Source organism: Empidonax traillii, unplaced genomic scaffold (genome assembly GCF_003031625.1).
Source record: "Empidonax traillii isolate 1590-97213 ecotype Southwest subspecies unplaced genomic scaffold, ASM303162v1 scaffold477:size924519, whole genome shotgun sequence".
NCBI classification, from domain to species: Eukaryota; Metazoa; Chordata; class Aves; order Passeriformes; family Tyrannidae; genus Empidonax; species Empidonax traillii.
In genome coordinates, this window is record NW_020955670.1 from 660,372 (window position 1) to 684,687 (window position 24,316).

The window sequence follows — 24,316 nt, forward strand, 5'->3', positions numbered from 1 at the left end:
GCTAAATTTCATTTCTACAATTGCCTACATTTCATAATTTGGGTTACTCTTGTAACAAAGTAGCACTATAGCAGAAATAAAGAACCTTTTGGGATTAAAGAATTATTGGAAGGAATTGTCCCAGTAGTTTTCAGTATGAAAAATGTCTACATCTCCCTAAAATGAGATCTTTTTCATATACTGGATCCTGCACCTGGACATTAACTGCTGTGGAAATTTTGTCAGTTGGAAACGCCAGCACGCAAATCTATCAGAATGTTTTAGTAATGCTATTCAAGCAAAATGAGCCACATCCTAGCCTTGTCCCTGGTAAAACTGATTTAGGTAGATTGAAATTACACGTTTGAAAACAAGTAGAGTTCATAAATAGGTAAATTAAAAAGCTGTTAATTTATTTGATGGAGAAGGACCTTGGAAATGTGCTTCGTTTACATTCCAGGGCACAAACATTAATATCAAGGCTAATAAAGAAGTAAGTTGACCTTCGAAGTAATTTGTTTTAGTTTTGAACTGTCAGATTCCATATGAGCTATGAATGTAGTATTCACTCTCTTGCCATGTAAAGTGACATGAGGTTTTGTTTCACAAAACAAGGTTTTGCAGCAGCTCAGAGTGCAAGTGGCACTATGTAGTGAAGTGTGGCATTCTAAAGCAATTTGTAAGTTATTGGTAAAAAGAATTATTCTATTTATGCCAATGTGGAATAGGTGCTAGTAAAATGAGGCATAGAAAAGGAAAATATTTATACCAAGAGTCAAATAACCTTTTTTTATTCTTTAATACAGTCTGTATTATTGCTGCAATCCAAGGAAAAAGTTGCTTAAGGGAAGTTGTTTGAGGTAGACTTGGAGACAGCACTACAGCATTCAGTAAGTATTCATCAAGTTGTTTATGCAAATGAAGTGCTTCTGTCAGACATTGGTAACATGCTTTGATTTGTAATGTTTGTGTTGACAATCTATGTTACTGCAGGCTCCACTAAGTTCTTTTGCCTATCCATCTCATGAACAACTGGACTTGAGTTAGCAACTTATTCAACTACAGTAATTTATCAGTTACCTTAAGGAGATAATGTTTTGTAGATCAATAAGAGCAATAGGAATCAACGTGCAAAATTGTTTACAGAATCAGACATACAGGTTAAACAAATATTCAGCAACAGCTTTGTCAAAGATGCAAAGTTAAGCAGCTAAAAGTTTAGAAATATCGTATCCCTAGTTAACACCCTAGAAATGTTCTGCCCCTATTTAATGCACGTGTCACACTAAATTATTAATTTGGCAAATTTCATAGCCACAATCAAAAATATAAATGTTTTGAAGAATATGTTTGCATTGTAAAAGCAAGTTCATAAAAAGTAATTCTCATTTTTTTTTTAAATCAGGCAGATAAATATGTATCACAAGCAGAGCTTGAAGTCCAAACTGTTCAAAACCTGCAGGAAGATTTTTTTTCCTATACATTTGAACTGCTGCTGTGAGCTGTAGTTACCCAGCTGAGAGATAAAAGCTGGTATTCCAGCTGAGATGAGTTTGGGAAGAATCCTGTGTCCATCTGAAGATCTACTAGAAGATAGGAGAGAGGAGAACAAAAGCACATTTCTACAGAAGTCATGCACTGGACACAAAGCAGAAAGGCAAAGAGAAACCATGGATACTGACTGGACTGCTTCAGCAGCTCCTGGGCAGTCTCAATATACTCCTGCTACATCCCTATCCAGCTCTTCTGTTTCAGAGTGGATGTTTCACACCTCAAAAGCTCTTAGAAAGGAATCTAACACCATGGAAATTTCATTGAAATGGAAGGGGTGGAAATTCAAATTAGCTTGAGCTACAACCCCCCCACTTTTATTACAGATACTCAAAACTTTTTTTAAAAAAAGTTCAAATATATATTGTGAAACTTCAAGCAAACAGAAAACTTAAAATTTTGCTTCCAAGATATCTACAAGTTCTACATCAAATCTTACTTTTAGGGTAAATTTGAAGGTATTATTCTAACGAATTCCAAGAATGTGATGAATAGCAAAATACCTGAATGAAACTGAACGAAGTTCAATGAAAAGTACTACTTAATAATACTTAGACTTTTACTTCAAACATATCATTCTGCTTGTGCTACATCTTTTTGGGGTCTACAGTAGAATACCAGTACTTAAAAAACAGAACATTGGGAACATTTCAAAGGACAAATGAAGAAGTTCTTCTCTTTTTAATATTAGTTTACAAAAAGAAGTACTAAAAGTCAAAATACAAGAGAACAAATGAAAGCTATTTGTGGAGCAGGAAGAAGTAGCTCTTGGAATTTACTAATTCTACTGGAATTTAGTAGCTAATGAAAACATGACACTAAACTGTAGAGGAGAGAAAAGTGAAAAGGTAGAGATGTATTACAAAGGGGAAGGAAATTTTCTGAAAAAAGTAAGGGAGAGGTTGCATTGTAACTTTTTTACATTTTGTATTTCTGAGACAGGAAATTCATTCAGTAGTTCTAGTTTTTCTCGGTGGAATTAGTAAAAAAGTAAAACAAAGTTATTAGCCAACAAGTGTGGCATCTTCTCAAATACTCAATAATTTTAGAAATGCGTTTTTTACTTTAAATATATGAGTTAGTCACAGGTCTGTGTTTCTGTCACTGTTATTGCTGGCTAATATTTAATTGATTCTGATTTTGAAAAACTTATTTACTTTAAAAATTAGCCTCATATATCACAAATTAAGGTAAACAGAATTGCCATTTTGCACAGCATTGTGATTACAGACAGCACAAAAAATACTCAGCTGAAGATCACATCCATTTAAATATTAAAGGTCAGATGGATGTTCTGTGGAAAAACACAACAAAACAAACAAATCTAAAACCCTAAACCAAAGCCTAAATACCACACTTTCAATCCCAGTTAGAAGCCTACTTTAGTATCAGTAATATATAGGTTATCACCACAGATATTAGTACAGAGCTTGTACAGAGGCGCTTGACGAAATCCACTGTTTGACACTGCTGTCAGTCAAACTTGTGCTGTAACAACAATACTTAAAGAGTAGCTAACATGTTGAAGGAAGAAGTTCACATTTCCTGATTTATGTGTTTTAAATAAAATATCTTAAGTACTAACAAAAAAGAAAAAAGATATTAAAAATGCTGCTATTCCTACTGTTCAAACTGGTTTCCCACTCATGCCTCAGAGCTTTTTTTGATTTTTGTAGTTTTTAGAGGTAGATGTGTAGATTTTAATGTAGCTGCATTATATCACTTACCCTGTAGCATAATGTTTACACATGCCCAACCCTACTACCCCATTTCGTATCAATCCCTCTGAAATTCCATTAGCGTGCTTAGTCTTCTTTTCAAGGTAGAATTGTAGAAAAACACTCTAAGTCCTGGACCAGAAGATATAACACAGATACAGCAGCCTTCAAGCCCCAAACCTTGGAGGAACTCCAAGGACTGCATGTGCTGTGAAGAAGATGAAGATGAGGAAGAAGGGGTCCCAAAAGCCCCCAGACCTGACCCCTGAAGGGGCGTGTTGGGAGCCAGAATGGGTCAGAACCAGGGGTGGACAAATCTGGGATTGGATGGACCTTATCATAAAATCACAGAACCACTGTCTGGGTGCACGCATGTAGTATGTATTCCTCTAGGCCTACGGACTCATTAAATGACCTGCTCTCTTTCTCTTATACAATAAATTGGCCTGGAGTCTTTTTCTCAGCCGTCTGTTAGGCAATACCATGAACCACATAAAGTTATTAGCTGATAAAATGCCTTCTTTAGCATAGCCTTAGGTTTATAATACTCTAATGTAATATAATACTTTTACTTATAATTTGTGTTAATACATTAAAAATTGGCTAAAACATATTAAATAAACTTTGTGAATATGACCTGTAAAACAAAATAATTTAATAAAGAAAATATTGCCAGAATGAGGATGACTAAGCAGAATAGAAAAATGTAGAGACGATAGTAGCCTGAAATTTCAGACAGGAAATATTTTGTGAAAGTAAACCAAGACCAACACAGACCTGTATATCACATTTTAGGTGACAAGGCAAACAGCAGTAGTCATGCGCAACAGCTACTTGAAAAGGCCACTATGGTCTAAAGGTACATAAGCAAAGGGATTATTTATGAATCAAGAGAAATAATGGTTCCAATTAACAAAATCCTCATGTGAGAGGCTGTATGTAAATTCTCTGGGTTTTAATCATTGCAATACCTGTATAAATGATTTTAAAGGCTTAGACTCTGGGGTTCAGTTTTTCTTTATGCAAAGCATAAAAAAAATGACTTAGCCATTTATCTTTTCAACAGGCAAAAATTTGACAAAGGCCACCTTCTAATAGACAGGACTCTAGAAAAGATAAAATTTATTAGATGAAACTTACTTATTCTGCCAGGTGGAGAAATGTGTAAGTTGAAATAATTGCAGAATAGAAAAGTAAAGCAGTATTTAATAACCAGAAATCTGATGAAGTCAACCAAAATTTCTCTCTGTAAGTTATGGGCCAACATCTTTTCAAAAATTAAATAGGCCTATTGCAAAGAAAATAGTTTTTGACAAAGTGAACTGTTCAACATTTGAAATACAGACTATTTTTCTCCATGCTTAAAACATTTCTTCTTCTGAAGACAAACTTTTCCAAAAGGCATATTCATTTAGCAGTTATAATGAATTCATGTACTAAAATTTTCAGTAACTGATGTTTAATCTCATGCTGTAAACATAACCTAGTTAGGTTTTTTTAGTTAGTTTTTGCTAGTTTTTGTCCTGTCAGCTGTCAGAACATTGTAGCCATTTGTAAAAACAGATGACTTTGACTAGCACTTGATTTTGGTACTTGAGTTAGTCAGAAAACACCGCTGTTGTGATAAAGAAAACAGAAATAGATGGTTACCAAAATCAAAACCAAGATGGTTGAACTTGTGTTTCTACTAAACAGCTATAGACATATAGACAAGCTATAGACATATCTCAGGCACCAGTCTTTAAATGTCACTAACAGTTCAGGACGCTAAAGTTAAGGATATTCAAAATCTTTAGCAGGGAGGACCTGGAGAGCTTATCTGGAGATTAAAAGGTTATTTTATGATGAAAGGCTGCAAGACTTCTGAATCTGTTCAGTATCTGAAAGACGAAGTAAATGATCATAGGAGGTACCAGTGAACTTGAGATAGTACTGTACAGATTATAAATGCAGTGGAATTAAAACAGGAAGATGGACAAGAAAGTAATACACCAGAGGGAAAAAAGGATGATACTTCTCTATGTTGCATAAGAAGCAATGGAACTTATGAAAGCAGTGAAAAGACTGTTAAGGGGATTCACATCCACTTGAATACTCAGTTTCACTACTGGACAGCTTCTGTCCAAAGGCACCAGGATGAAGGTGGTGAATCCGTATTTTTTTTTCAGCTTCCACATTACTGCACGATCTCTTCTTATAGCATGTTTGGGATCTCAGGCTTGTAATTGAAAGAAAATCAACAGGCTTACTTCTTCTTTCCTTTGCTTTTTCTCTCATTTCTCTTTATGTTTACTTACTAGAGCATCCTCCTCTTGCCCTACTATTTCTTGATAATCACACTACTATATTTACGCTATCTGACTCCAGCCATTGCTTCTATTCTATTCAGTTTATCAACAACCTGTGATTCTGCTTACTGGTCCATATAACATTCTAAACTTCAAGGATCTTCAACTCCATCTGCCATTTTAGTGTTAATCTCACAGTGCTACCTTCGTCCCTTATCTTTCAGAAGCATTTTTAAACAGTTTTACAGCCTCCTTGTAAAATGCACATCCTGTTCTTTCCTTACTAGTGTTTTCTACTACACCAATCAATTCTTATCCAAGTCTTAAATCCTGCCACCCTAACACCTCTACAGACTTCCACATCACTCCTTTTCTTACCATCTACTTCAGACTATGTGGTCCTGTAGTTTAGTTTTCACTCATCCTGTTTTTGTTTTACAATTTTCTCTACTGTACTAGACTCTCCTACCTTTCAATCTGGTGAATATTATCTCAATTTAGGTACAATCTGTGAGTCCATGACTCGTCTCTTTTTCACAACCAGACAGTTCCCTGTTACGCATGTTTGACTTCCTTTCCAATGCATTATTCTAAATGGCCTCTTAGTAGCTTAGACATAGTATGGCTAGTCTAGAACAACTCTGACTTTTCTAAATCCTTATCCATATTCTGGTTCTTCAGTGCTTATCAGTAGAAAAATTTCTGCAGTGGCTCAGGATATTTATTAACTCTTGCCCTTCACTTACATTCTTCCTTCTTTACAGAAATAAAAGAAAGACCATTTTATCTCTTCAAAGTGAAAAATACTATCCAGTCCTAAGTTCTTTCTTTCTTTGTAATCATAACCTTCTTGCCTTTTCAACTCTTGTTCTCCTATTGTTTCTCCTGATCTACTCCTCAGATCTTTTTCTTCATTATACATCCAACAGTCTTATCAAAACAATAATTTCACTTTCTCTGCTTCATTTGTAACTTCTTTGAAGCTGCTTCCAAACACTGTGACCCCAACATAACCATATTAATATAATTTCTAAAAAAAAAAAAAATAAGTTCATGGAATCATAGACATTAACTCACATTAGCTAAATTAATCTTCCCATCTCAACATCCCATAGTAATGAAACAAATCAGATAATTTTGTAATAAAAGCATTTCCCACAGACTTCTAAGCATCTTGTTTGGCTGCAAAACCCTAAACCAGAGATCAGTTTAAATTGAATCCCATGTGAATCTATGCACATGGTATCTGGAAGGCAGATGGAATTGGAGCCCAGTCTACAGGCAATCTCAATATGAAACGGCATTTGTAAGTTAAGGACACCCCAACATAAGCAACCTTCTAATACTGGCCTGAAGTAATCCATGGACATTTTTGCATCTGCTTGTTCAGGAGTTTATTTGGTACTGCTCAAACACTCAGAGGTAAGGAAGGTGAGTGTTTACCATACAAAGAGAGAAATTTTGTCTCTACAGGAAAAAGCATGTGAGGGTTTTGAAATGCTTTCTTTTCAGACACAATTTATAACACAACAAAAGCTGCCAGATATTACAAAGACAGAGGTGTTGGTACCTCAAATTAAAAATGAAATGCCATCAATTAAACTGAAATAAAAAGAATACACAAAAGGAAGAGTGAAGAAAAACAAACTGTTTTAAATTCAGATCATCAAGGAAGATTATTAATATAAACGAGAAGGAAAAACTAAATCAGAATAGAAACAGATTCCTATGAGAAGCTAGAAGCTAGTAAGAAATATAATCTGCTAGAGAAAGAAATAAGAAAAAATGCTTCTAAAACTGAGTGATGTTCAACTGTGACAGTAAATATCACTAGGGATCTGTTGTTATCTGTGCATTAGTTAACAATTTCTAATACTTCTAATACTTCTGTACCCACAAACCTTGACATATATTTTGCCTTCAATTTTTCTTGCATACTATGTGGTAGTCTTCTGCCAAAACATTATGAATGGCTCTATGCAGTATATAAAAAATTACCTCTATCTGTAAAATATTTGTAGAGACCAGAACTCTCCGTAGCTGCAAGATAATACTGGCTCTTTCTTGCTCCCTGCTCACTGAAAATATTACTGAGCTTTCTGTTCACAAATGCGTGAACAATTCTCATTCTACCATAACCAAAACGATCATGTTAAAAAATAAAAAAAAAATAGATGCAATTTTTTTTCCTTTATAGACATTTTAAGTAGTTGCACATTACTGGATTCGTGTACCACACTCACATCTTTATCAAATGAAAATTGAAGGGCTATTTGATAGTTAGACTGGATGGAGGTACCTCTTCACTTCAAACTTTTAAAAGGTAAGTATATTGCTTACACGATCCAAAATTCAATGTCCATTGAACATTAGTGATAGCATACCACTATTTATTGAATGCTGTGAAGCCTATCTAAGAGAAAAATGAGGTCCTATAAAATGACATATTTTTATTTCACACTTATTTGAAGGGGATACTTCCAATGCTGAACTAGTTTTGAAATCTTCCACAAAGACTAAGAACTACCTGTTTTCTGTATTATTTATATAAATATGGCATGAGATACATTACAGCAGTGGTTCCAATATAGAAAAGGTCTAATAGGATCTCAGGAATGTTCTCTGCAATCCTGTAAACCACATTTATTGCTATATAATCAACAGACTGCTAAAGACTGCCACATGACTATGCATACATACATAAATATGAGGAAAAAATGCAACTACAGAATTATTCAATATATACACACAAACACAAGCATGATTTTAATGAACAAATTAATGATTTAGAACAAACTTTAAATACTGTTACTCCTTTCCTCAGGTTTTGAAGGATGAGCAAAGAACAAGACATGCTTCTGAATCCTCTATAAGAATTTAGGAGCAAAGAGAATGTAATCATCAAATAAACATAGTGTTTAGCAAGGCACTACTACATGGCCCTGCTAATGCTGACATGGAATATAAAGTGAATCAGCTGAAGGCAGGCATTTAGGGCAAGTGAATAAATACAGAATCAGATTGTTTACAGTATAATCACCTGAGTTTTGAAACTGATGCTCAAGAGCCACATAGTTTCATGATCAGCAAACAAAGACATTACTGAGAAAAAGCATAGTTTCAAAAACAGGCATAGACAGAAATCAGTTTTTGAGGGTTAGATGCAGCATTCTCAATCTCTCATCTTGAAGTTAGAAATGTATTGCCATTTTGTGTCCGAAACTATACCTACAAGACAAAGCTACTTATAAAAGTAAATTCTGAAGAATGAGTAGAAAGCATATGGTATGACGAGTTTTAATTTAATACTTCAACTAACCTACTGGCACACTGCTCTAACATGTTTTCCCTTATGAAACAGACTTTTTGCATACAATTTTTGATTTTAATTAAGCATTTTTGTAGCATAACAGATACTATATATAGTAGATTTAGAAAAAAAATAATTTGGAAATTTTCTGTTACACCCTGCATCCTAAAAATATAAATTATTATGCAGATGTTTCAAGGAGAATTTATATATGAAAAATTACAAAACCTTGAAATTTTCTAATGCCAACCTGTTGGTTAAGTCTATCATTCATCTTAATTCATGCAAATAAACATTCTCATGTTTTGAAAATGGAATAAAAGTCTCTCCCCCTCCAAAAAAAAAAATCAAGAAAAAAAACATGTCAACCACTTTTGGTTAAAAAAACAAAACAAAATAAAACATCAAAACAACAACAACAAAAGAAAAATAGTGGTTTGACTTAATGAGAGAAAAAAAATATCCTGGCATCTTAACATGGTTAAATTGGGTTTGATTTTTAATCTTAAAAAACCCTCCCACAGCAATTCACAGTTAAGTATATTTTTTCATTAGTATCTATAAGTGAAGCAGACTAGAAATTGGTTGTCAGAAAGCAGTGTCAACATGTAGAGGCACTGTCTAGAACCCATCTATGTCTATCATATATATAGATGTAAAAGCCTCAGGTAAGAATAATGATATAATATTTATCTACTATAATTATCTACTTTTTCTTACCCCTCATTCATATCCCATTATGCCAAAGTCTTTTGGTCGTTTTATGACATAAACAAACACTTGTGTTTAAATATTCAGGAAGTCATATCCAGTTTCCCACACTCATGACGGCTGGGTAGAAAAACGGAAGGGTAGAAAGTATAATCACCTCCAGCCCTCCACCCTGCTCTTCAGATAGCTTTTCCTACCCTCAAGGCAAGGACAACTGATGTGCCCATCAGCCAGCTCCTGAAATGTTGAACAGTTTTCAACACTAATGTATTGCTGTAAACCAAAACCAGGCCAAGTCAAATGAACAACATGGATGTAACGTACTCAGGGAAGATACCATCTATATGAAGTTTGAAGACAGAAAACCATCCCTCCTCAAGTCATCTCACTGCAGTTCACTGGTACATTACATATTAGCCAAAGTACAGTTTCAGGAACTGCTAAATTATACTAAAGATACAGAACAAAAAAAAAATACAGCACGGAAAACTTGAAACAACTAAACTGAAAATGTTGGGAAAACAACTCTCAACATTGATGCTTCTGCTTTAAATCTGAAATAGGCCATGATGTGGCTAAATGAAAAGTAAAGATAATGGGTTTTTTCTCAAATTGTATAAAAGATTTTATACAACATTTAATCAAAAAGGCTAAGGACTGTCTCCATATCTGCATCCTTAACCATTACACCTTATTCCCACAAAATCCTATGTAAGCAAACCTAAGTATATGAAGAAGTCAATCTTCTATATACTTAATAACATATATAAAGGTGGTATTTTGGAATAGTACAGTTTTGCTGTAATACTGGGAAACATTCATAATATAAAGAAGTTAGTGGCAAACTTCAGTGTAAAACTGAGACCCAGTCATATGCAGTGTCAAGCACAATGATGCCTTGAGGTATACCAGAATAAATAAGACCACTCTTCAAAATTTCTGCAATGCTTTGTGCGTCTTCATGTTTCTAGAGTGCACAAACTTGACCAGGAGATTTCTTAAAACTATAAGCCAGCATAAGAAATTTGGTATGTGACCCCTTTTGGGAATGTAATTTCCCACTGAGAAACTACCTATTGTTTAATGGAAAGTCATTGATCTCTGCCCACCATCTGCTTAGTCCAACTGCTTATTTAACATGTTGGGTGATAGCAACACTTTATCTTAGAAATTACCCTTGCTGAAACTAATGAACATCATGTTGTAATTTTAACTAGATTCAGATTTATCTCCAGTCCTAGCCAAGCACTGCGTTCATTACTTGCTGACAGTGACTAGTGTGTTTGGCTAGCATATTAACTCACACATTGTTCCACTAAAATCAACATAACCAAACATGCAGCAATTCTCAGGTGGGATACAATGTGTATTTCAAGGTGTCATCCTTTCACAACATCTGTATACAACACCTGAATTTGATTAAGAAAACTTATTTTGAATGCTTTTATGCTACTGATTCGTAGACACATATCCTTCTCTGTAGACTTCAGGGTAGATCAAAAGGGCTGGCTGCGATGTCTATGTGAAACACACTTCAACCACTGCTAACCTGTATTTGAAAAAAGAAGGGAACTCCTGGGTTTCACTGGAAATTACTTAAATACAAGTAAAACATCCTCCCTGTAAAGAGCTTGCAATCAAAAAAAATACAGCGTCAGGGAATTTACAGATTCAAACAAATGCTCCCAGCCCAAGTTATGTAGAAGATCCCCCACCAGGCACCTGTACCTCTCAAAATGTGGTATGAAAGGCCAGGAAGGGCTGCTGGGTTCTGCTGCCACAACCCAACTGGGAGAAAGTGATCCTCTAAGTGGTAGAATGTGGCCTTAATGGTTATTCATCTTTATGCTTGAACTTTTTCAAATTTTCCATGGACAAAGTGTTTGAAGCAGTTCTCATTTTATTGAAGCCAGTTTATTCACAGTGCCACTGCTACCATGCCACTATTAACTTTATTCTCAAAAAAATTACTGGAAGTTGGTGAATGACATGCCAATCCACAAAAAGGGCCAGAAGGAGGACGCGGGAAACTACAGGCCTGTCAGCCTGACCTCACTGCCTGGCAAGTCTGTGCAGCAGATCCTCCTAAGTGCAATCACATGGCACCTACAGGATGGATAAGGGATCAGACCCAGCCAGCATGGGTTTAAAAACAGCAGGTCCGGTCTGACCAACCTGATCTCCTTTTGTGATCAGGTGACCCACCTGGTGGATGAGGGGAAGGCTGTGGATGTGTCTATCTGGACTTCAGCAAAGCCTTTGACACTGTCTCCCATAATATACTCCTGGAAAAGCTGGCAGCCCATGGCTTGGACAGGGGCACTCTGTGCTGGGTCAGGAACTGGCTCGAGGGCTGGGCCCAGAGAGTGCTGGTGAACGGGGCTGCATCCACTTGGTGGCCAGTCACCAGTGGTGTTCCCCAGGGATCAGTGCTGGGCCCAGTCCTGTTTAACATCTTCACTGATGATCTGGATGAGGGGATTGAGTCCATCATTAGCAAACCTGCAGATGACACCAAGTTGGGGGGGAGTGTTGATCTGATCAGGAGGGCTCTGCAGAGGGATCTGGACAGACTGGAGAGTTGGGCTGATTCCAACAGGATGAAGTTCAACAAGGTCAAGTGCCGGGTCCTGCACTTTGGCTACAACAACCCCCTGCAGCGCTACAGGCTGGGCACAGAGTGGCTGGAGAGCAGCCAGGTGGAAAGGTACCTGGGAATCCGGATTGACAGGAAGCTGACAGGAGCCAGCAGTGTGCCCAGGTGGCCAAGAAGGCCAATGGCATCCTGGCCTGGATCAGGAACTGTGTGGCCAACAGGCGCAGGGAAGTGATAGTCCCTCTGCACCCAGCACTGGTGAGGCTACACCTTGAGTATTGTGTCCAGTTCTGGGCCCCTCAGTTCAGGAAGGACATTGAGGTGCTGGAGCGGGTCCAGAGAAGAGCAACAAGGCTGGTGAAGGGACTTGAGCACAAGTCCTGTGAGGAGAGGCTGAGGTAGCTGGGGTTGTTTAGTCTGGAGAAGGAGAGGCTCAGGGGAGACCTCATCACTCTCTACAACTACCTGAAAGGAGGTTGTAACCAGGTGGGGGTCGGTCTCTTCTCCCAGGCAACCAGACAAGAGGGCATGGTCTTAAGCTCTGCCAGGGGAGGTTTAGGTTGGATATTAGGAAGAAATTTTTTACAGAGAGAGTAATCAGACATTGGAATGGGCTGCCCAGGGAGGTGGTGGATTCACCATCCCTGGAGATTTTTAAGATGAGACTGGATGTGGCACTTGGTGCCGTGGTCTAGTAACCACAGCGGTGTTGGATCAAGGATTGGACTTGATGATCTTGGAGGTCTTTTCCAACCCAGTTGGTTCTATGATTCTATGAACAAAGTATGATGGGAAAGTTAAAGTAAAAATTACCCAACTCAAAATAATGTTTTTCACGTCCTTCTTATTTATGAACAATGCATCAGAAGCAGCTGATTCATAGACACCAAACTGACTGAGTAACTGGCAGGTTACCATTATCTTCCAACTTCCTTGTGCTTCTCTCAAGAACAAAAACACCTGAGCAGCCTTAAGCATGAGGCTTCATTATATATGTACAGCTGCATGCATGAATATGTTTCTCACATTTCTTATGTAATATTCTACACATAAAGACACAGGATGAGAATTGCAAGGTTGGTTGCTTTCACGCTGTTTACAAAAAACAATAAAATGTATATTTCAAAACACTGTTCACTATAGCATAGTCTGAACCTATCCATCTTTCAGCAGCACAAATGGGAAACGAATTAATCTGAAAACAATCATATGGCTGCTAGTGGAAAAAGAAGCAGCAGAACACATAGCAGTAGAGAGGGATTGAAAAGATTTTTTATAAAACCTGTATGTTACTGTGTTATAAACAACAATTTTTTTACAGAATTAATTTGAGCTTAGAAGTACATCTGGCCTACCCTTGTGTATGCATTACGTACAGTTTTGCAGCAGTGGAATGAAATTCTGCAGCCAACACCCTTCACATATAATCAATTTGTGCTGAAACAATTTGTCAATCTTATTTAACTGTCGTTACTTGCTGCAGTACAAGGAAATTCTAACTGATGCAGGTTAGACTTCTGCTGTCAAACAAAAGTAGTAATAGCTGTCTTTCACAGAATTCACTACAGCTAGCTTGCATCTTCCATGCCAAAACTAATCACCTATTCTAAGGATGTCCATGTGCTGTCATCCATTTCTTCCTCTGTCCCTGAAAGTAGGACTGCTTTCTCTACTTTTATGTGGGTCATTTCTTCAAAAAAATGACATTTATTTTTCAAATGGCATTCAGGGTTAGAGAATGCAAAGGGATCCCATTTCATTGTAGCCTTTTTGTTACTAACACAGAGACGGAACAGCATGACAAGATGGAAGCTCTCTCTCCTGTCTTCACCCTCTCTCTTTAATTTTTTTACTACTATTTTTTACTACTATTTCAGTAGACTTTAAATCTTACTTACAAAAGCCAACATACCAGATGTCTTTTATTGTACCACCTGCTGGCTGTGCTGACACTCTCCAAAACTGATCCTCCTGACTATCCTCATGTATAGCTGTCAAAAAGGCACCAGGTAGTGTGCATGACACATTCTCTCCCCAAATACCTGTCTGGGGTATGTGAGGAGTGATAGATACTTTTAGCTGCACAGCCTCTTGAGCTTTACTCAGGAGGTTCTATGTTGACAATGGAACTTGGAAGCCACCATATAAGCAGGATCTGGTCTGGGAACTGAAATCCAACAGCCTTAGCTACACAAAATGAGCTCCCCCTGTCTAGGGTAAATTTCTAAGCCCTCATCAATTGGTATATATATATATATATATATCTTCTTCACCTACGTTCTGATCATCAGGGGTATGGTTTTCACACAGCTGTACCCACCTCACTTTTTCTTTCATAGAAGCTTCTAAAGAATTATATGACTAGCTCAGGAAATCTTGGCTTCTGTCTGTGCTTCTCCTAAGAAGCAGGCCACACCATGCAGACTTCCATGGCACACAGCATAGCTAAAACTTGTTTACTGCTATCAAAGCTTATTGACAGACTTCCAGAAAGCCAAAATCACTTTTAATTTTCCCACGATATAAAGCAGACAGCCACTGTTCTTCTTATCAAATCAGATACCCTGCCAGTGAAATATACAGGCTCCTCCCTGCAATCTTCAGTCAGCAGTGAATCTGGCTGCTCAGACCATGAGTTACAAAATCAAAGCCTCACTACAGAATCACTGTGTACATACAGCAATGTACAATCAAGAAATGTATATTAAAAAAAGTGTCTTGCAGACAAACATTGTACAAATAAACATCTACATATGTTAAAACCCAAAAACCATCACAATTTCCTATTTTTCTATAATATATACCAAATACTCCCTATATGTACATCTAAATACACCAGAATGTACTTGTCCATTTCATTATCCACAAGTACATATCAAAGTAATGTATATAAACATGTTTGCATATAAATATTCATTATTTTCTCTCATAAACTGGAAACTAAAAACCAAGATTTATGTCTACAGTTGTACATATTTATATTCCTAGTTCTTTAATGATAGATTTCTTTTACAGATGAGATGAAGTTCTATGTGTTTGCAATGCTATACTATTTTTTAAATTACTACTCCTATCTGTATATAACAGACTATTAAGACTATTTTACCACTTTTCAGTGACTTCCTATTCCACTCACATTCCCTAGAATTTGGGGAATGGACCCAAGATTCACATAAGCTGAAGACTGCAATTATAGCAGCTATGAAGAGACTATAGCAATTAGTAATTTACAATTTGTTCAGAAAGCGACCTGGAAAAGGGAACAAAGAAACTCATGAATGAACAAGAAAGATCTGTCTTCATTCATTCCCTGTTTGGCAATGATTTACTTGGTTTTGTGGGCATGTTTGCCATGCTACCACTGCTTTTAGTCTCTGTTTCTTGACTTATCTGAAAAGCTAAGTCTGATACAAAGATTTGATGGATGTCTGGCTAACTAATGCGTGTAACTATTACTTTGTACTTTTCTTCTTTATTACATTTTCAGAATCAAAAGGAGATAAGCATTACCACGAGCCACTGTTATCAATATCAAGGAGACAGACAAACAAAAGATGTTTGAACAAAATCAAATTCTACATGTCAGTAGGAGACAAGCTGTTGTTGGAAAGTGCCAGAAAATTAAATTTTACAGAGAATCACAAATTTTGAACCTCTCACAGTGATGAGATCTGTCAAATACAGATAAGAATGTGTATTTTTAAAATATACTAGGTTTCATATCGAATCTTCTTTTAATGTGAGAACAAAAGAAACCAGTTGTTTGTGCCAACAGTTCCAACCAGTTTGTCATGCTGTAAAGGACAAAGTATGACTCTGTTTCTGACACTAGCAGACAGAAGTTATAGATAATAAAATGGGAACTGGTATTCACACAATTTACCAAGGAAACAGTGGGAGAACAGCAAAGGATGTATTTATCTCAAGATCCTAACTAATGGTGCAAAAACAGGCAACCCCAGAGAAGAGGTGGGCACTAGAAGGGATACAGCAGGTCTGCCTGATTGCAACTGGAGACCTGGATACCCACTGGGAGCCTGCCCCAGCCTGGGCCAGACCTGCTCTCCAGCACCCACTTCTCTCTTTTCCACGTTTTGCACATCCAGGACGTACAAATTTTGGATTCACAGTGATACAGAAGGCAAATATTTTTTAATATTCTAATGGAAGGAATATAAATTTTTTTTTCTTTTCAATGCCATATATGAAAGGTTACAGGTGAAACTCATGCAAACCTGATCAGCACAATGAACCTGCTGCAGTGCATGATGGGCTACAAACTGCAGTGTGGGAAAAAACAGACTACTTGTGTTTCTAGTAGAAATTTTCAGCTATACTTAACATTCATAATGGATAAATACAAAATAACATTGCAAATAACTTGGTATCTACCATAAGCACAGCACTGATGAAATGAAAAACTACAATTTCCCTAAAATACACGATGGGATTTATTCTGTTCATATTCACAGAGGCATGCACAAAGAAGAGCTCTTGTGCAACTGTTGGTCTACTACTGGAGTCTGCGAGACGAGGTTAGGAAAAAAGTTTTCCAGACTAGCCTGAGAAAATTACATTTGCTTTCACTGCCTGCTCAAACTGTTTGAAAGGCACCTTGGCTTCTGGGGCACCAGTGTGCCCCAGTACTAGCAGCAGGGGCTGCAGGGCACTGTGAGGAGAGGCAGGGGCTGCCCCAGGCTGGTCACAGCAGGTTCCAGATGGCTTGAAATGCACCCAATACAGAGTATGACTGAGCTCACAGCTGAGGTGGGAACACCTCTGGGAAACATATTTAAGATGGGGCAAGAACACTGCCCAGCAGTGAGAAATGAGGGGGAAAAGTGTGAGAAATGAGGGGGAAAAGTGTGAGAAACAGCCCTGTGTGTATCATGGTGAGAGAAGGAAGAGCGAAGGAGATGCCCCAGGAGCTGGAGCAGAGATTCCCCTACAGCCCCTGCAGTCTTTGGAGGATGCCATGTTGGAGAAGGAGAAAAGCATGAGGAGTAAGGAGTAACAGGGACCAGCTGTTGTGAACTCGCCACAACCTTCATCCCTTACCTCCCTGCACTCTCATTGGAGGTAGGCAAGAGAGTTGGGAATAAAGAAGTAAAGTTGAGTCAATTATGTTTTGCCCATGAATAGTAACTGGTAAGTGACCCACCTGTCCTTATCTCAAGGGGAGTGCCATATGAAACCTTGTATATTTTAAAAATACAAAGTCTTATCTGTGTCGGACAGATCTCATCACTGTGATAGCCTGGCAGCCAGCTGAGGTCAACCCACCACACCTAGGGATCAAATTTGGAACTGACTTTTACTAGTTTAGGTAGTTCAATTATACAAAGTGGCCAAAGTTCATTCATTCTTCATTACAGTGCTAAGCACACTTGCTAATAGTGAGATGAGCAATACTTGCTACATAGAAAGTATATGGTGGTGTCAGCACCGGCTGCCCCCAGCCACCTTCTGTGAAGACTCAAAAGTTCTGGAGTGGTTTCAGAAGCTGCTTAAACTGATTTAAGGCTTTGCTGCTGCCAAAAGAGAAGAGATTCTGCCCTACTTTTCAGATGCACATCACTGCACTATTTTCTTGTGTGGTAGCAAAAAGGCTTATCTGGCTGAAAACTACTCTCTTCACTTTTAATGCTGGAACAAAAAGGGAGCATAAGATCATCACTTCCAGCAAAAATGCTATCGTGAAACTATACCCTTGGACTGTTTCAGGCTCACAATTTCAATGGACTTTGGAAAATAACTGTGCATATGAGACTTGGATCACAGCTGTTCCCCTAACTTCACACTGCGGTTTCTCAAAATGTCCATCCAGATTTATTCAGATGTAAAGATGGTCAGAAATACCCTGCTGGGTTTTTCTGAGCCAATTTGTCACAAAATTTTTTCTTTGTTGCCTGACCAAATCTGTAACAGAACCAGAGGAGTTCTGAACCAATCTAAATCTATGGTCTGCCTAATCCTGTATCCTCTTTGTGAAAAATAACAAGATCAATTACTTAAAAAATACACATGATCTCCTGCAATAGTTATCAGGAATATAATTCATTTCATGAAAGAACATCCTACCCACTTATCCATTTATTTTGCCCTACATGTGGGGGTTTTTTTCTACCCCCTAAAATCTTGCAATAATTTACTCAAAGAATCATAGAATCTGATGAGTTGGAAGGGAACCATCACAATCCAACTCCTGGCCCTATGCAGGATACCCAAAGAATCACACCATGTGCCTGAGAGCATTGTCCAAATGCTTCTTCAACTCTTTCAGGCTTGGTGCTGTGACCACTGCCCTGGGGAGCCTGTTCCACTGCCAAACGATGCTCTGAGTGAAAAACTTTCTCCTGATATCCTACCTTAACATCCCCTGACTCAGCTTCATGCCATTTCCTCAGGTCCTGTCAGTGGTCTCCCCTCTTCTCCAGGCTGAACAGATCAAGAGATTTCAGCCGCATCCCCTCAAGGCCCTTCACCATCTTTGTTGCCCTCCTTTGGATGCTCTCAATAGCTTTATACCTTTCTTCTATTGTGGCACTCAGAACTACACACAACGTTCCAGGTGAGGCTACACCGGTGCAGAGCAGAGAAGGACAGTTGCCTCCCTCGACCAGTTGGCTTTCCTTGATCCCCCGCAAGGGCACGGTTGGCCCTCCTGGCTACCAGGGCACTGCTGACTCATCTTCAACTTGCCAGGACCCCCCAGGTCTCTTTCTGCAGTGCTGATCTCTGGCCTCTCATTCTCCAGTGTGTACACACAACTAGGGGTGCCCTGTCCCAGGTGCAGAATTGAGCACTTGCCCTTTGTTAAACTTCATATGGTTAGTGATTCCCCATCTCTAATTTGTCAAGGTCTCTCTGCAGAGCCTCTCTGCCTTCGAGGGAGTTGACAGCTCCTCCCAATTTAGTATCATCTGCAAACTTTCTTATTATTCCTTTGAGTCCTGCGTCCAAGTCATTAGTGAGAACGTTGAAGAAAACTGGGCTGAGGATGGAGCCCTGAAGAACCCCACTGTTACAATTCTCACTTTCATATAAATCAAAAAATGCTTTGAATTTTGCCAGCTTCTTGGCTTCATCCTATAGAATCTAGTGGGGCTTTTATCCAGCCACTTAAAAAACACAATTCTCTTCCCAGGTATGGTGTGCACTTGTAAGTGCATACTTTTCCCATAAATCTAATATTTTCCTGAGCAATTTTAGGGGTTTTTTTGCTTGCCAAAAAGGAAAGAAAAGGCATGTTCCCCCTGCCACATAAACATATGCAGCAGAATGAGCGTCTATTTTCTGACCATTACTGATGCTGAGATTGACTGGGAGAAACAGCAAGGGCTCAAAGTACCACCTCTGGCTCAGTGAGCCAACTGTTTGATTGTTCTCATGTTGTTTAACAGCTTATGTATAATTGCTGCAGCTTTAGACTGTAACACAATAAATGCAGCACTGTAGGAAGAAAAAGGCCTTTTTTGCACCAGTAATTTTAATCTCTTTCTTACAAGGAGAGTAATATCTGCACTTGACTGTATTACTTTGTGAGATTTTATTTTCCCCAAAAAAGCCTTCAGTATATCTGATTCATCCTGAATCGTCAAACTCCATAAATCTCATTGCAGCCTATGTTGCCAGTACAAGATACTTGAATTTACTTTCAGCTAAGGAGGTTATACAGAGTTTAGTAAATTTCAACACATTAATTCAAGTCATTTTTGCATTTATTGTTCTTGCCATTTTTAATGGATGCATGCACCAGAGATCTATGTAACATTTCATTTTAACTGTTGCTTAATGGTTTATTTTAAGATGGCAACGATTAAAGTATGCAAGATGTATCCATCTACAGCCTAGGGATGTTAATTTATCAGTGGATTGCAGGCTTCCAAAAGAGAAATTAAGGGAAGTGTTAGTTGATAATAAAAGGAGGTAAAAACACAGGAAAAAGAAATTTTACAAACATTTATATTTTTAGAGACAGGTTTACAGTCTATCAACCTTTGTTCACCTAAAATTTTGGTGTTCATTGCAACAGTCCCAGGATTCCACGATTCCTTGTCTTTCATAAATGGGCTATGAATTAAATACTTCTAAGGCAAGAAAAGGGGAAAGAACTCAAGCAAGTTTTGCTATCAACTGGCATAGTATCTTGAATTAAAATGGTTCACACCATTAGACTGGTTTATCTAGGGCCTCCTGATTCTGGACCTGTACTATTCACAGCTTTCCTCTGTGCTCTGTGGAGATTTCCTCAGTGCTGACCTGAGCACCACTCTACTTTCTAGAATGTCCAAAGCAACTATAGTGGAAGTAACAGTTCCTGTAAGAGGACAACTGCTTTCATCCTTGCTACTATCATCAAATAAAAGCAAAATATACCACCAAAACACACACCATAGATATTTCTAAATGAAAAGTAGTATTAAAGAGAAATTGCATCTAAAACACTTAAAGGAATATTTTTGCCAATACGATGGCATTTTTAAAAAGGAAGACTCCTTGCAACACTTAACATTCTGCAATTATTTTGTGTTTCAATAAGAACTTCTGAAGTCTCTGAAGATATTTCTTACTGGCTCTCTTTATTACAGAGTATCCCCTTTAATCCAATTTGTAATGTATTATAATGACATCAGCACACTGAGGTACCTACCAAACAAATTCAGTGACTCAGGTGACAGATTAAGAAGCATTTCTAGTTCAGATTTGTGCATCAGATCCTCAGGTTTTGTTGCATCCTTAAGTTACCGGAGTAGATTCTTTTAAATTCTCATGGATTCATTCATATTTCATTTTTACTTTAATTTGCTTTTCCACTTCATATTTACCTTACAGACAACTTTATTCTATTTCACATTCCTGTGAACCTTATTGTAGCTCATGGGTCTATGTGGATAATCTCTTTATCAATCCACTTCAGGGCACAAGACAGTCAAATGTGCATGCAAGTCCTTGAAGCTACTGTTCAAATGAAAATTCAACTTTCAAATCTCAAAACATTTGCTTTTATTTAAATTAGTTTGAGTTATAACATTGGTGACTTATTCTCAGACATTCATAGATAGTATTTCATATTCTCAGAAGAAACTGCCTGTAACTGAGATACGCATGATAGTGAAAAGAGATGGAAATTAATTTTATCAGCATGATGAACACACTAGTACTTCAATCAAATTCATTTGCAATTTTCAGTGGAATAGGAACAGAAACAGGAGAATTAGAAAACAAAGTATTTTTCTCAGAATCGTAGAATCTGCTGAGTTGCAAGGGAAGCATAACAACCATCGAGTCCAATTCCTGGCCCTACGCAAGATGCCTCAAGAATCACACCATGTGCCTGAGAGCATTGCTCAAACCCTTCTTCAACTCTGTCAGGCTTGGTGCTTTGACCACTTTCCTGGAGAGCCTGTTCCAGTGCTCAACCACTCACTCTGTGGGTGAAAAACCTTCTCCTTATATCCAACCTTAACCTCCCTAACTCAGCTTCATAAGTTAGGAACAGGAAACTTGCTGTTTCCTTGAGTTCTGTCACTGGTCACAAGAGTGAAGAGATCAGTGCCCAACCCTCCATTTTCCCTCGTGAGGGGTAACCTCTCTCTCTCTCTCTCTCTCTCACTCCCCCCTTTTTCCACTTTCAGCATGGAACTCTAATGGTTTTTATTACTGAAAATAAAATAAAATTTGGGTAGAATAACAGCCACTGCTGAACTCATTCAGAGTTAGTCTCACAACATCTGCTCTACAACACAAATGAATATCAGTATTCTTTCCAAATAAGTTCTTTATTTGGGGACAATTTACTTTGAGGACATATTGTTTTACATTTTCATGTGGCTTTTCACTTGTTTTGTGAACTTTCATTGAGCAGTGTCCTGACATTTTTCATTTTCTTTAAATGTTGCTGCTTTTCGTTTGAACTGTGGATGATCTCCACTTCTATAAGTTCTCTGTGAAACATCTGCAAAATTAGGAAAAACTTGAAAAGCTCTAACCCAAACGAAGCCTTGAAACCCTTGCAAACATGACAGTTAATTGCATGGGAACAGTGACATGCAAACAAAAGTCCTCTAAATATCTTCAGATTATTCAGAAACATTATTACAAGGACTGAGTTTAGCGTAATGTTTCACCAAAATTGCATCAAGCCCGGACATTATAAGGAATCTTACCAGAATTAAGATTGTTTGTCTTACTCTCCTCATCCCTGGAGAAAATGTCAAAGTGACTGGATTAAGACAGTCTACCAAGGCTATAGCAAGCAATGCTAGGTATATTTAACATATTCAAAAAAGTATCCATGCAATTTCCTAAAAGCAGTTTCATTGATTAATTTAAAATAGTTATTGACTTAAGAAGTACTAAAGCAAAACTAAAATGGGTAGTAATAAATTTCCACTGCTGACTGCTGAAAAAATATTTTCAGGTGAAACAGTGACAATAGCAATGTAAAAAAACAATTTCCAAATGTTATCTGAATAAAACAGTAAAATAATTAACTTAGAACATCCTTAAAAAATACACATTCATTTTCCCCCTACAACCATATCTAAACAGACACGTAAATTAGAGGAATGAAGGGACTTTAATTTTCTAATGTCTATGAGCACTGTGCATTTTTACTAATTGTCTTTCAAAAAAAGAACAGTCTCTTATTAATGTAACAACCTTAAGGAAATAAAAACTTCCATACAAGCATTAACTCAAATAGAACTTGTTAGCTAAAAAGGCACAGCTGACATTTTATCTGTCACCTGAAAAATCACAGTACTGTACTATATGCAGCTTACATCAGCTAAGATACTCAGAGGCAAAAACATAAGGACACATGCTACCGAATGTATTAATCAAAGACAAACCTTACTCAGAAGTGATCTGTTTAGTGGTGCACAATGGCAGATGCCAGAGCATATTTTTTTGTGATGCAAGACTGCTCAAGATCATCTATGGATAACGAACCATGACAGCTTGGGATTTGATAAAATGCAAGCTGACAGTGAGAGAAGGCAAAGAATACAACTACTATCTGAACAACAAATACATATAAACTGGATATTTTTCATCTTTACTGTCAGAGTGAAATTATCACGTATTGCCACATAATTGTGTGTTCATTAATCTAACAGACTTTGCATCAGAAAAAGCTATTTCTTAAATTTATTTACTACTTCCATTTGATTTCTTGGAAACTTCTATGTATTAAAGTATTTAATAGAGTATGAAAGGTAACAAAATCTGTGTTTGTTTAAGGTACCTTATATGATTGGCATCAACGCAGTTTTCACAGGGAAATCTTGAATGAAGGCTCTATCAGTCACTTTCTAGTTTCTTCACAGTTCAGAAAAAAAATCCCTTTTCTCCCTTTAAAAGAAAGACATTTCATGTAAACACTTGCCAGTTCCTGTTGTATTTTCCATCTTTGCCTGCACACAACTGCTGCTTAAAAATTCCTTTAAATATACTTGGTTTGTCCAGTGCCCTTCAGCTGATTGCCCACAGCTGATTATCATGAGAGTTAATCAGATAGTTAAGAGACCTAGAAAAAAAAAGACATGAACAAGTTTTCTTCATCATGGACTGATTTGGACTGTTTTCTTATTGTGCTCTAATATTATACATTTCTGCAGATTTCATCAGAGAGCTAAGTACAGTGAATTGCAGTGATCTCACATTGTATTCTTCTACTGCTGTAACCCACAAGGTTCCTTAACTTAGCATGCTCAGTGAATTCATTTAATACCAAAAGGATATGGATTTATACTTGGATATTTTTTAACTTCTATACACAAACAGACCATTTCAAAACAGTTTGGATTAAGGGCCAAAAGTGACATGAGTCAATTCAATATTAGACTCAAACAACTTCCTAGAACTATTCAGATAATACTACAGATTTTAATCTTTTTCCTTCTCAGCTCTTCTATTTTTCTCCTACAGAGTGTCCTATTCTGGTAAATTAAATTAATTAAATTAAATTTCCCCCACAGCTGTGACTAGAAGCTCCAGTTAAGACTGAATCCTCACTGTGCTGGACATTGTTTGAACAAGACTGTTAGAGATCTTTAAGATTTTTATAAATCAAATCCCTGAGATAAGAAAGGATAGGAATAAAGCTATATCAACATATTTGTTCTACAGATGAAAGCTGAGGTACACAAAAACGAAA

At 37.4% G+C, this 24,316-nt stretch overlaps 1 protein-coding gene across 3 annotated transcripts in view; it reads right to left on the reverse strand.

Annotated features, from left to right (window-relative positions):
* Positions 1 to 24,316, reverse strand: part of SYT1 (synaptotagmin 1) — a 357,422-nt gene that overhangs the window by 249,203 nt on the left and 83,903 nt on the right. For 2 of the 3 annotated variants that reach the window (XM_027896089.1, XM_027896087.1), the window contains exon 2: positions 23,405 to 23,511. The exons of the other annotated variant lie outside the window; for it this stretch is intronic. The gene's annotated coding sequence lies outside the window, so the exon portion shown is untranslated. The remainder of the gene's footprint in view (positions 1 to 23,404; positions 23,512 to 24,316) is intronic. 3 annotated transcript variants of the gene reach the window in all.